Here is a 13152-nt window from a genome sequence, read left to right as displayed (position 1 = left end):
AAACCAAAATAATTGTCTCTGGCCCTCATTCCCCTTGATTGTTTTCTTCTTCTAAAATATAATCTTCTTGAAGGCAGGAATTATTGTAAATTTTTTATTTGTAACCTCTGAATTTAGCACAGTGCTTGGCACTTGTTCTAAGTGCTTAATAATGTCTTTTAAATAGATTTAGTAATTAATTCATCTATCCATCCATTAAATTAACCCTCTTTGGCTCGGTTGAAAGAGAACAAAGAGTTTTGTTGCTTACATAGGAAAGTCTGGAGAACCAAGGCATCTCACAAGCCAGGGAGTAGCATGTAAAAATGAAATTTTTCCCATAAAAAGAGATAGAATCCAATCTTAATATCAAGTACACATCAAGAAGTAGCCTGGAAGAATGAGAAAATTTGAAAAAGAATAGCACCATATAAGACTTTTGTGATGACAGGGATTTTAGATGTCATTATTGTTTGGCCTTTATTTTCTAAGAGGATGTGTTGACTAACACCCAGAATGGATGTAAGTGAACCAAAATCACACAAAGTCATCAGCCTCACCATCTTCCAGAATCAGTAAAGTCCAGTGGCAAGACAAAAGTCAAAATGACTGGCAACAGTCCTGGATGCAGCAAATGACCTTGGCATCTTTGATGTCTGACCAAGCTCTAAGTGCTTCACAGTACCTGCCTCAGCCACATCCATGGCTGATAGAACAAATTGTACTCATCTGTACATTCCTACATGCTTGCGTTGGACATCCTCACTCATCAATGGGTTTGAGGCCTTATCAGTTACCTACAACTTGGTTTAAGCCTGTTTGCAAAGATGGAAAAGAAGTGAGAGGTAGAGCCAAATGGCAGAGTAAAGGGAGTATTACAGCTGACATGCCAACATTGTCTTCCAAACAACTCCCAAATAACACGTCAAATTGAATTCTGGAGGAGCAGAGCCAATAAAAGGTCTGGGTGAGGCAGATCTGCCTGGTATGGAACCTTCAAGGGAGAAAGAAACTGTAATGATTAAAAACAATAAAAACACAAAACAACTTCAGACACATATTCATAACAACACTCTAGAGACAAATAAACAATCCTGATTCCAAAGGTATGATGCGGAAACAATCTACCCAATCTACTTCTGTCATCCTGGCCCATTCTGGCAAGTGACTTAGGGTGCAGAATTTTTCATACATTTTTGGACGTGGTCAATGCTGCATTGTGAAGGGAGAGAAAATAAGTTGTTGCCAATTGAAAAAATAAAATGTAATTTTAAAAATAAACATAATTTTCAAAACTTATTTGCAAAGTTATTTTCTCTCCCTATAACTCTAACAGATAATTAGGAGAAGTATTGTTATCCCTATTTTACTGAATGGAAAACTGAGATTCACAAATCTGAGTGATTTGCTGACAGCTCCACAATTATCAAGTATCAGAGCTACTATTCCAATTCACAAACTCAAGGTCAGAGTCCTTCCCATCATATCAAGTTGCCTCTCAATCATCAGGGAGAGTAGCCTGAGCTTCAGCTGTGAGTACTGACCTTCTTCCCTCTTTCCCTCCTTCCCTCCTTCCCTCCTGATGTTTCTCTTTAAAAGACAACAACAGAAGATGGAGATGTGTTGGAGACAAGCAGCTAAGTAGTTTTACAGAGCAGACCCTTGGGGAAAATGTTCTCTATTGTATCTAGTAAGTACAAGAGGCATAAAACCTCCACCCATCCCACCATCAGGCTTTCCCCTATCACGTAACTGCCTCTGGAAACATGAATAAATTTTTTTAAGTAAGGTTCAGAAGAAAAATAAAATTTTCTGTGAGAGAAGAATTAAAGGTCAAGAGGCTCACCCTATCCTTTCAAGGGAAAATCAGATATTCTGTTCAAACCAAAGCATTTGAAGCTACTTTTGTACCTTCAGTGAGGGCAGCTTCCATTCTGCTTCAAACAGTGGGCATCCTTTTTTGTTAGCAGAAACAGGTTCTGATCTCAGATCATCTCAGTCCTTCCATTTAAACACCTTCACATCCCTGCTATTTGATTAGAAATTCTACCACTCTGAACCTTACATTCCTTTTGGGCTGAAGCCATCTGAGCCACCATCTTTTCATGGGCTCTTGGCTGGAAAAGAGTTTGGGTGTTATGTTTGGAACATTGTTTCAGTTATCTAGATTTAGTATTATTATTATCATGGAAATCAGATTCTACCAGACTGAGCAGCATGGAATTCCAGACATAACTGGTTATTAGGAGCAATATATGACTATATCTGAATTCAGCATAACCTGTGGGGAGGAAAACAATTTATTTTATCAGCTACTGGCTTCATCAGCAAAAAGAATACAACAAAAAGTTTTTTTTAAAAGAAAATGTCCCCAACCAGTTGTGGACTTAAAGATACAGCAGGTAATCCTGACTCTATTTAGGAAACAAATCACAAAGACCACTCCCCAACAGCATGTGCTCAAAGGTACTTCTCTGGTCCTCCATCACAGCGATATTTAATTTGGGATTCAGTAACCCAATCTGCACGGTATTGTCTATCAGTTCTGTATTGGCAGGGACCACACCATTTTTCACACATGTTAATATCATCCCCATGAGAGCTGTCTTTAAGAGATGACATCTTGAAGGTTTACAATCATTTTTCATGCTTTCGTGCTGCTTTCGAGAAGATGAAGCCAGATTTCAGTAACAGGAATGGCTCCCTGGGTTGCAATTAGAGAAACAGTTTCCTCCTGAAGCCAGAGTAGAAGTCTTTTTCTTTTCTTTCCCAAGTTAAGACAATGACTATATGGAGTAGCAAGCAGCAACTTAAGAGATTTATGTCCCCTCAGGACTGGAGAGAAATAATCAGACCCTCGAGCCTCCTCCCTCCTGCCTCTGGCTTTTGAAGTAACTAAAAATACTGCATGTACCACAGGCATCTTTAGATTTTCTCTTTGTCAAATTAGGCAATTCTTATTAGTGATATAACAGAGGCATATAAAGGAGCTTGGAGGAGGGGGTAAGGTGCTTTCTTTCCTTTTTTTGAATGGTACCTGGACTGACACTCATGCAATTAATAAATATTTATTATGTCTACTATTCCGCCATGTATTGTGCTATGTGCTAGGGATACAAAAAGATGGGAGACACAGTCCCTGCCCTCAAGGAGTTTACAATCTAATGGGAAAGACAAAAAACTCAAATATACACAAAGCAAGTTATATACAAGATAAATAGGAAATAATTGATAGAGGGAAGGCAATAGAATTCAGAGGAGTTTGGAGAAGACTTCCCATAAAAGATAGGATTTTAGTTGGAATCTAAAGGAAACCAAGAAGGTTATTTGGTGGAGCAGAGGAGAGAGAGAGAATTCCAGACATGTAGACAGCCAGAAAAAGTGCCTGGAGTTGAGAGGCAGAGTGTCTTATATGTGGAATAACCAGAAGGCTAGTTGGGGTGGCAGGGGAGCTGAGAAATTAGGCAACACAAAGAACAGGGCACCAGACCTGGAGTCAGGAAGACTTATCTTCCCAAGTTCAAATCTGGTCTCAGACACTTCCTAACTGTGTGACTTTTGGCAAGTCACTTTACCCCATTGGCCTCAGTTTCTTCATCTGGAAAGTGAACTAGAAAAGGAAGTGGTGAACTACTCCAGGAAGTTTGTCAAGAAAACCCAAGTGGGATCCTGAAGACTCAGACTCAACTGAAATGACTGAACAGCAACTGGATCAAAGAGTAAATGATGGGAAGTGAGGTACAAGACTGCAGAAGTAAGAAAAATCAGCAAGTGGTAATAGATACACGTTATTCCTTTACATAGTCACCACTCCAGTTTATCTATCAAAGTCATTTTCTTAAAGCTCACATCTGAGTGTTTTCTTCACTGGCATAATTCATTTCCATGGCTGGCTCTCAGTAGCTTCTAGAAGATAATTCAAAGCCTTTCATTTGATATTTAAAACCCTTTCCCAATCTGCCTCCAACTGATCTTTTCCAAGATGATTGTACATTCCTCTTTCTCCAGATTCTAAATTTCAGGTGAATTGACTCCTGTGTTATTGTCTGTATACACCATTCCATCTCTAGTCTCCACATCTTTGTGGCAAGAGTATTCTTCCTCTTGAGGGTCAAGTCTCAGCCTACTCAGGTGTCACTTTCTACAAGAGGTCTTTTCTGATTCAGTAATTAGTACCTTCCCTGTCTTTTCCACCATCAGTCTTTATACTTGCAATGGATAATAATAACCATATCTATATAATTGTTAAGGTACATGAAGTTCTTTACATGTATTATCTCATTTGAGCCTCACAATCACCCTGTGAGAGAAGTAATATTATTACCTCCATTTTACAGCTGAGGAAACTGAAGCTGAAAGAAATAAAATGACTTGACTAGGGTCTCACAGATGTTAAGTGTCTGAAGCAGAATTCAAACTCAGATTATTCTGACTCCAAATCCAGTTTTCTCTGCACTAGGTTAGCTAGCTATTTATAGAGGTTAATCTTAAGGATAAATCAGGATTCATGTATTGAGAGATTTGAAAAAGATCTCTGAGGTCATCCAGGCTTATTCTCTCATTTTACAGATCTCAAAACTGAGTCCCAATGAGATTAAGTGTGATTATGATTAAGTGAAAATAAGAGATTAATTTTAATAAAATCAAGGCCAAATTTGAACCCAAATTCAAAGACTTGAGGACCAATGGCCTTTTCACTGTATTACTCTATCTCAGTGATTCCCAAAGTGGGCACCACCACCCCTTGGTGGGTACTGCAGTGATTCAGGGGGGCGGGGATGGCCACAGGTACATTTATCTTTCCTATTAATTGCTATTAAAATTTTAAAAAAAATTAATTTCCAGGGAGGCTAAGTAATATTTTTTTCTGGAAAGGGGGCGGTAGGCCAAATAAGTTTGGGAACCACTGATCTATCTTTTACTCTTTGGGAAGAGTAGGTCCCCAAGGAGCACAGCTGTGGAATGCTCAAAGAATGTAGGTAAAGGAAGTCAGCAAACTGCAACCAAAACTTTAGTCTAAGGACTGATTCTAAGGCTTGAATCTGCAGTGTTAGAGATCAGAGAAGAGCCAGAGGATGCTCCCCCATTGTCTCCATGACAAGAAGTTGATAAGGAGTCAAAACATTTAAGGAATTATGTAAAAGTGAGAATTGAGACAATATGACAGACCAGTGAGGGGCATTTTTTTCTTTCAAAGGATTTTTTTTATTATTGCATTCTCCCCAAAATAGCACATCTGTGCCCAACTTTGACCGTGCCGACACCTAGCTGGGCAGGATCCTACATTTAGAGTCAGAAGGAATCTTAGAGTGTGATTATGTGTGATTGTGGTCACATAGTCCAAACCCGTATTTTTCAGATGAGGAAACCAAAGAGCAGAAAAGTGATTTCCCAAGGACACAGAGATTAAGTGGCACAAACAGGAAATGCATAGATCTATCCACTTCATCCTGTTGCCTTCCCAAACACTCTTGACCTTGATTAAGCTAGATGCTCTCTTAACATCCCTCTTGGAGGTAGTCCTTTCTCACTCTAGATGCTAGAGTTCCTTCTTCAAAAGCAACTGACCACCTGTTCCTTACATATCTTGGACGTACCCATTTATATGTATGTTATGTATCCACGTAGAATTCGAACACATTTAGGGCAGCTATTTTTGTGTTGTTTTATTCATATTCCTAGGACTTAGAACAGTGTGAGGGGCATAATAGTGATAAATGTTTCTTGATTAATCAACTGATTCTAGCTCTAACATTCTTTAATCCAGCATTCCTTATCTGGAATCACTTTCTCCTGTTTAAGAAATCACTTTCTCCTGTTTAAGAAAAGCTAAGCAGGTGTGATGGAATTTATCAACAATCACATTCTTCAGGCTGGTAATCCATCTTCTCTAGTATTGCTTAATTTTTCAAAATTAAAGGAAAACGGTTGCTCTTCTCTTGTATATGACTCTTCATAGCCTAATTTGGAGTTTTTGTGTCAGGGATACTGGAAAGATTTGCCATTTCCTTCCCCAGATCATTTTACAGATGAGGAAACCGAGGCAAATAGGGTTTAAATAAGTTGCCCAGGTTCACACAGCTAGTAAAGGTCTGAGGTCAAATTTGAACTCAGAAAGAAGAGTCTTCCCAGCTCCTGTCCCAGTAATCTAGCCACTCTGCCACCTATCTACAGTTTGGCAAATAGCACAACCAGAAAACATCTTAAGTCTGTAAATGGAGGACTTTAATTCACTGAGCATCCAAGATCATGAATACGAAAGGCTGAAGATTAAGCCTAGAGCCAATGGCTCTCCCTACCAACAACCCAAAGATTATAATTTTAATGAGTACCCAGCCAGTCTGAAAAGTTGAATATTTAGCATTCAAGTCATGAGAAATGCAAAACCAGCTTACAGGCTGAATTTACTTAAGGGACAGGATTAGTGGCTGCTGGAGAGAACCAAATGTAAAAGATGTTAAACAGAAGTTAATCTACTTTTATACAATTTGTTTTTCTCTTTATTTATTCTCCCTGAACTGGCTCACTCCTGAGACAGCTGCTTCTAAGGTTTATAAGGGGTGCATATGGTTAGGAGGGAGAAACTTGGCAGCTAGACAAATGACAGAATAATGACTAAATGGAAAAACAGCTGAGTGCTATAATTTACAGATGATATGACCACATCCAAATCAGTAAAACATGCATTACAGTATTTTATTTGAAATAGTGGTTGCTCCTGGTTGCTGTCGCCAATGAAACACATTTTTGATTCTACTAGCCCGCCGTCTTGGCTACATCCTGGGCTAAACAGAAATAGATGGATTAATGGAGGCTTTTGCAGGTTTTTTTTTCCTCCCCAAAGCTGAGAAAAGTTTGGATCCAATGACTTCTCTGTTCCCCATTTTCAACATGGAAAAGCAACATTCTTACTTGGGAAGAATAAAACATGATACCTCCTTGCCTAACAAAACAGTTCTGAGGCTCAAATGAGACTGCAGATAATACTTTGCAAACTTTAAAGCAGTGCATAAATGTGAGTTATTATTTATCTCCTCTTTCCAGGAAATGGGGGAGGAGGAAGAGGAATGGAACTCTGGCTTAAGAGCCAGGAAGATTTGGATTCAAATCATACCTTCGCCATTCACTGACTTTGTAACGAGATAAGTCATTTCAGTTTTCAGACCCTCAGTTTCCTGAAAGATAAAATCAGGATAGTTATATCTATCTCATGGTGCTGATATGGAAGAAGTATTTGATTACAAGGGAAACTATATCTAAAGCACTTTGCGACCTTAAAGCAATATAAAACTATCAGGTGTTGTTATTAATTATCTCTAGTGAGAGAATGGCATTTCAGCCAAAACCATCATATTTCACAATTAATGGTGAAGAATTAATGTAGACGGATGAAAAGGAAGATGGATGGACAAGAATTGAAACATTGGGATAGTTGAGTATTAATAGCCAAAAGCTTCAACTTTTCCTTGACCATTAAGAATTGCTGAATAGTCCTTCAATATGGAGGCAGCTAGGTGGCACAGTGGACAGAGTATCAGACCTAGAGTCAGGAGGACCTGGGTTCATATCTGACTTCAGATACTGCCTAACCATGTGACCCTGTTTGCCTAACCCTTGTCTTTCTGTCTTAGAGTTGTTACTAGATAGAAAGAAAAGATTTTAAAAATGAAATAACTATCCATTATCAAATTAAGAGAACCACCCTAGTCACGATTTTCTTGTATCCTGCAAGGACACTATCCATTTTTGGAATTTAACAATAAGAAAATAATGCTGCTTAATAATGCAACAGGAAACACAGCTGACTCAAAATCTATTTTCATTCAACTATGAGCATGTTTATGACTTAGAAACAAGAAAGCTTTCTTCTTTTGTTCCTCACTGAAATCTGCAGCCACTTGGATGTACGACCCAACTATTTCCTTTGTATCTTTAGTAAATAACCTTTGTAAGAAGCATTGCTTTAGTAGACTGTAAGTGAAAGAACTAGAAAGATATAGTTAGTCGTAGTTCAACTGCAGATATAAATTCATAGATTTAAAGCTAGAAGAGACTTTGGAGGTCATCTCATTCCATCTCCTAATTTAACACTAGAAGAAACTGACCCAGAGAATTGGGACTTTAAGGCAAAAATATGACATTTGATTGGTGGAATTTCAAGCATGAGGAGAGTGGGTTGGGAATGACAAATCCAGGGACAAAATGGGGTAGGGTCATCTGGCAGGTGATGCAGAACCATTTCAGCTCTCTGAAATCTCTCTACAAAAGCCCTATGATATAGCACTGAGTACAGAATAAATCAATTTCTCTCCCCTATCTCCTTTGCTGTACTGAATAGAATGGCACACAATGACATGGACAACTGGAGGGGCAGGGGCTAGTGTTAGACCTAGAATCAAGAACTGAGATCAAATGCTTCTTCATACACTTATAATCTATGTGGGCAAGTCACTTAACCTCTCTCTCAGTCTCAGTTCCTTCATCTGTAAAATGGGAATAATAATAATAAATTAAAAAAAACAAACAAACACTGACCTCCCAGGGTTATTGTGAGGATCAAATGAAAGTAAGAATATAAAGTACTTTGAACACCTTTGAGCACCATATAAATGCTAACAAAATAATCAAAAATTATTTAAAAAAACAAGAGGGAAAAGGACACTGTCATTTAACAGAATGCTAGTATTTAATACCATGGAGAGTAACCATTACAAGTTTTGCAGGAGAAAATGAGATGATGATTAAAAGTAAGTGGATCTTCCACATCGAAAAAGTGCTAGAACTGGAATCAGAGGGTCTAAGTTCAAACCCTACCTCTGATAATTAATGCCTGCATAATGGTAATCATTATTGTTAAATTAAATGGTAGAGGAAGCTATGGCTCAGTGGTTATGAGCACTGGGCCTGGAGTCAGAAAGACCTGATTTCAAATCTGGGTGAACAACAAAATTAAATGGTAGCTAAATTGCTATTACAAGCTAACCAAGAATAATTAGTATTGACAATATGTAAAGTTACATAGAACTTTAAGGATTGCAAAGCATTTTACATGTTATTTCATTTGATCCTGGTCAAGTCAGCCTCCTTCCCTTGGTCTTATTTTCCACATCTGTAAAATGAGAGAGGAGGACTAGATGGTATTTGATGTCCTTTCTACCTCTCAATCCATGATCCTATGATTCTGCCTAGATGAGCTTGGATTGGTCACTTACATTCTATGCTCTTCAGTTTCCTCACCTTAAATAATTGAACTTCACAGTCTCTAAAATGCTAAATGAGATAATCTATGTAAGTATATGATCTATTTACTAGCTGTGTGATCTTGAGCAAGTCATTTAACCTGAGTCTGTATCCTTATCAGTAAATTGAGAGAACTTCCACTCTAGATTTATGAACTGAATCAAAGTCTTTTAAAAAACAATATAATAAATGTGCTTATGCACAACTTCTATTCATAGAGTGGAATAACAACTTTTTGGGAAATAAGAATCTATCAATCAGCCTGGTATTTGGGAGTCAGAGATGGAAGGTCTTTTTCTAGGCTCAAGAATTGGGCAAACCCCAAGCCTAAAGCCTCAATATTAAGAGTAATGCTTTGTAGGCCAAATGGTCCCTGTAACAACTAACACAAGAATTAAATAGTCTTGACATTGATTGATCCTTTGAGAGAGAGAGAGAGAGAGAGAGAGAGAGAGAGAGAGAGAGAGAGAGGGAGGGAGAGACAGAGAGAGAGCAAGCATTAAAAATGCCAAATCTCCTTATGGAGTAACTTTTTCAGGTAGTTATAGTCATCAAACATTTATGGCTTCTTCAAATGGAGAATCATTGAATAACTTGTATATGATCATGATGGAATACTACTGTGTTGTAAGAAATAATGAGCATGTTGGTTTTAGAAAAAAATTAGCTAGAATTGCATGAAATAACGCAGTGTGAAATGAGCAGAAGCAAAAGAACATTGTATACAGTAACAATGTGACTGTTAATGTTTAAGCTATTCTAAATCATGTGAACATTAAAATCAACTACAAAGGAGCTATGAAGAAAGATGCTATTTACTGTTAAAGAAAGAATTGATATATGGAAGTATATATTTTAAGGTTTCATATATACAAAGTATATATTGTATGATTTCATATATATATTTTTCCCCTGTGTCTAAGACTGTGATTAAGACATTAGAGAAATTATCTTTCTTTGGGAGGGAGAAGAGACAGCTCAGAACTCAAAATGTAATAAAAATAAATAAATGAAATTTTAAAACCACTTACAGTTTAATACAGTAGACAACTTGAACTGGCAACTGAAAGAGTGGAGCTAAATCAAGATTTTTCTGAGATGCTTAGCTTTAGATCTGGAAAAGGTTAGTGATAGAAATAAGGTCTGAGGGTAGGATTCTGATAGAATTCCAAGCAAATTGAGATCGAATGAAGAGGCAGGGGAAAACAAATGGGAAAATGCCAAAGATGATGAGTTGTTCACCATTTTTGCCTGGGGCTGGCCCTGTTGGTATTGTGTCCACATCAGTCCTAATTAATCATCTAGGTCTTTGTCAGACAAGCATTAGGGGCAGTTAGGACTCAATAAATGCTCTTTGCACATCCAATTAGTGTTTGATTTCACTCTTCTTTGCAGGGTATATAGTGCTATTAAACACCATTGTGGTATCTATGTTCACATCCCCCTAGTGAAAACTAATTGCCCATAACCTTTATTTATTCAATAAACAAGCTAATGGACAATGAACACAATGGCTTTGACTGCCCAAGTGAACAAAAAACTCATTCTGTGCTCAAACATTGGCTGAGTCCACCAACAATGACCAGCCAGGTATTTGCTTCTTCTTGAACCCAGTTTAAATGCCTCTGAAAACCATTATGGAATTCATGGTATTGGGGGTGAGAGTTTTGCCAACTTCCCCCAGGAGGTAGTTTTGGAAAAACTGTCTTAAGGAGACACTTTGAAAGAGCTGAGCTAGAATTCTAAGAATACTAATAATAGTCACACTTAAGACTACTAAGAGGTTTTAGGTATTGTTAAGGAAGAGGGATAGGGACTGGACTTGTGATTTCCTAGGTATAGAGAACTCCTATTAGACAAGGAAACACCCTCTAATCATGCAACCTGGCAATTCCTTTACAACTCAGTCTTAGAAAGTTGTCTAAAGTACTGTGAGAGACTGAGTGTTTTGCATGGGATTATATAGTCATTATGGGTGAGGAGCAAGAAATGAACATGGGTCTTCTTAGTAGCTAAAATGGTGTAAAAGTAGAGTCCTGCCCTGAAGTCATCATCCTGATCTCAGGCCTGTTACACTATCTAGCTGTATGATCCTGGGCAAGTCACTTAACACTGTTTTCCTCAGTTTCCTCATTGGTAAATGATCTGGAGAAAGAAATGACAAATCACCCCAGTGGTCACCAAGAGTAAGAAACAACTGAAATGAATAAACAAAAACAAATTTCTTAGGTAGCTCTCCAAAATGCGGTTTTCCTCTTCTCTAGCCACCTCCTCTATTCAAATGTGTGATCCTTGAGAGCTGGAATGGTCTCAACATTCTCTTTGTATTTTCAGCACTCAGCATAGTGGTAGTTAGTACATATTAAATGAGAAAATAAATGCTTTCTTTTCTTATTCTATTCCACTATTCCATGATGCCTTTTATTGCTAAGAATTATAGTGAGTAAAAAAGTTAATAATTAGGATAATCAAGCTATACTTAGCTAAATAAGTCAGTTAGTTGAGGAAGGAGTTCCTTCATTCTTCTCAAGAAGTCAAGTGGAAAGAACTTCCTTCAAAGGGGAAAGAACTGTAGTTGTTGGGCTTTTAATTTCCATCTAGCACTCTCTCTTTGTCTCTCTCTCTCTCTCTCTCTCTCTCTCTCTCTCTTTCTCTCTCTCTCTCTCTCTCTCTTTCNTCAAGTAGAAAGAACTTCCTTCAAAGGGGAAAGAACTGTAGTTGTTGGGCTTTTAATTTCCATCTAGCACTCTCTCTTTGTCTCTCTCTCTCTCTCTCTCTCTCTCTCTCTCTCTCTCTCTCTCTCTCTCTCTCTCTCTCTCTCACACACACACACACACACACACACACACACACACACACACACACACACACACACACTGCTTCTCTTCTACCCAGGAAGGTAAACAGATGTTCAGAGATCTGAGATGTCAGCAAAGTTTACTAACACCTTTGCTTTGATCATCTCAGGAAGCAATAGGGAAGGAGTCATACTAAACTAGTTAAAGCCTTTCATGGCTAACATAGAAACAAGCCCAGAGGAGCCTTGATGCCAAAATCTTGAACAAAAAAACCCAACAACAACAACAAAAAAAAAAGTAGAATTTAGACTTCACATTAATAGAAATTCGCTGGATTGACTATTTATGTTCTATTTTTTAAATATTCCAAAACTTATTTCCTTGTTTGTTTTTATTTTTCAGAATGAATAACTCTTTAGATCAGGAACAAATTGGTTAGGAAAAAAAAAAAGAACATTCTTCTCATTGATCATTAAGAAAAGCAGTTGAGTATAACTGAACTATAGAATGCTAAAGTTTAGCCAAAGGCAAAAGACAGCAACTGATTGCTATGGTAACTGAAACTAGCTATCCCCTGGTGGGGGAAATGATAACTCATTTGGCATATGGACATCACAATGTCTTTGAGCTCATAACCTAGTTAAAACCACATGAAAACTCTATTAAAGGGATATCCAGTGGAAAGAAACTCTGTAACTTAAACCAGAGAAGACTAACTTGGAAAAGGGCATAGATAAGGGCTATTTACATAGCTAAACATGATAAATTAGCAAATCATTAAAGATCCTGAAGCCTAAAGCAATCATTTTCCTGCCCAGCTTTGATAAGACTGTTTCAGCTGGAGTCTCCAGATTCTAGCAATTAGTCATGTTTAGAAATTGCTTTGGGAAAGAGATTTGACTCCAAGGACCTGAGTTCAAATTATGCTTACTCTGTGACTTTTAACAAATTGCTCAAACTCTGGTGTCAGTTTCCTAATCTGTAAAGTGACAAGATAGTCTTTAAACTTCAGGTTCATATCAATGATCTTATTTTAATCAACTTGGGAAGACACCAGTTAGACCAAGATTCACAGGAATGAAGAATAGTTTAAATTGATTAGAAGGCTCCCCCTTTGTATCTCAATAGCTCAGAT

The sequence above is a fragment of the Gracilinanus agilis genome, chromosome 1 (genome assembly GCF_016433145.1).
Source record: "Gracilinanus agilis isolate LMUSP501 chromosome 1, AgileGrace, whole genome shotgun sequence".
Lineage (NCBI taxonomy): Eukaryota > Metazoa > Chordata > Mammalia > Didelphimorphia > Didelphidae > Gracilinanus > Gracilinanus agilis.
This window is presented reverse-complemented; position numbering follows the sequence as displayed.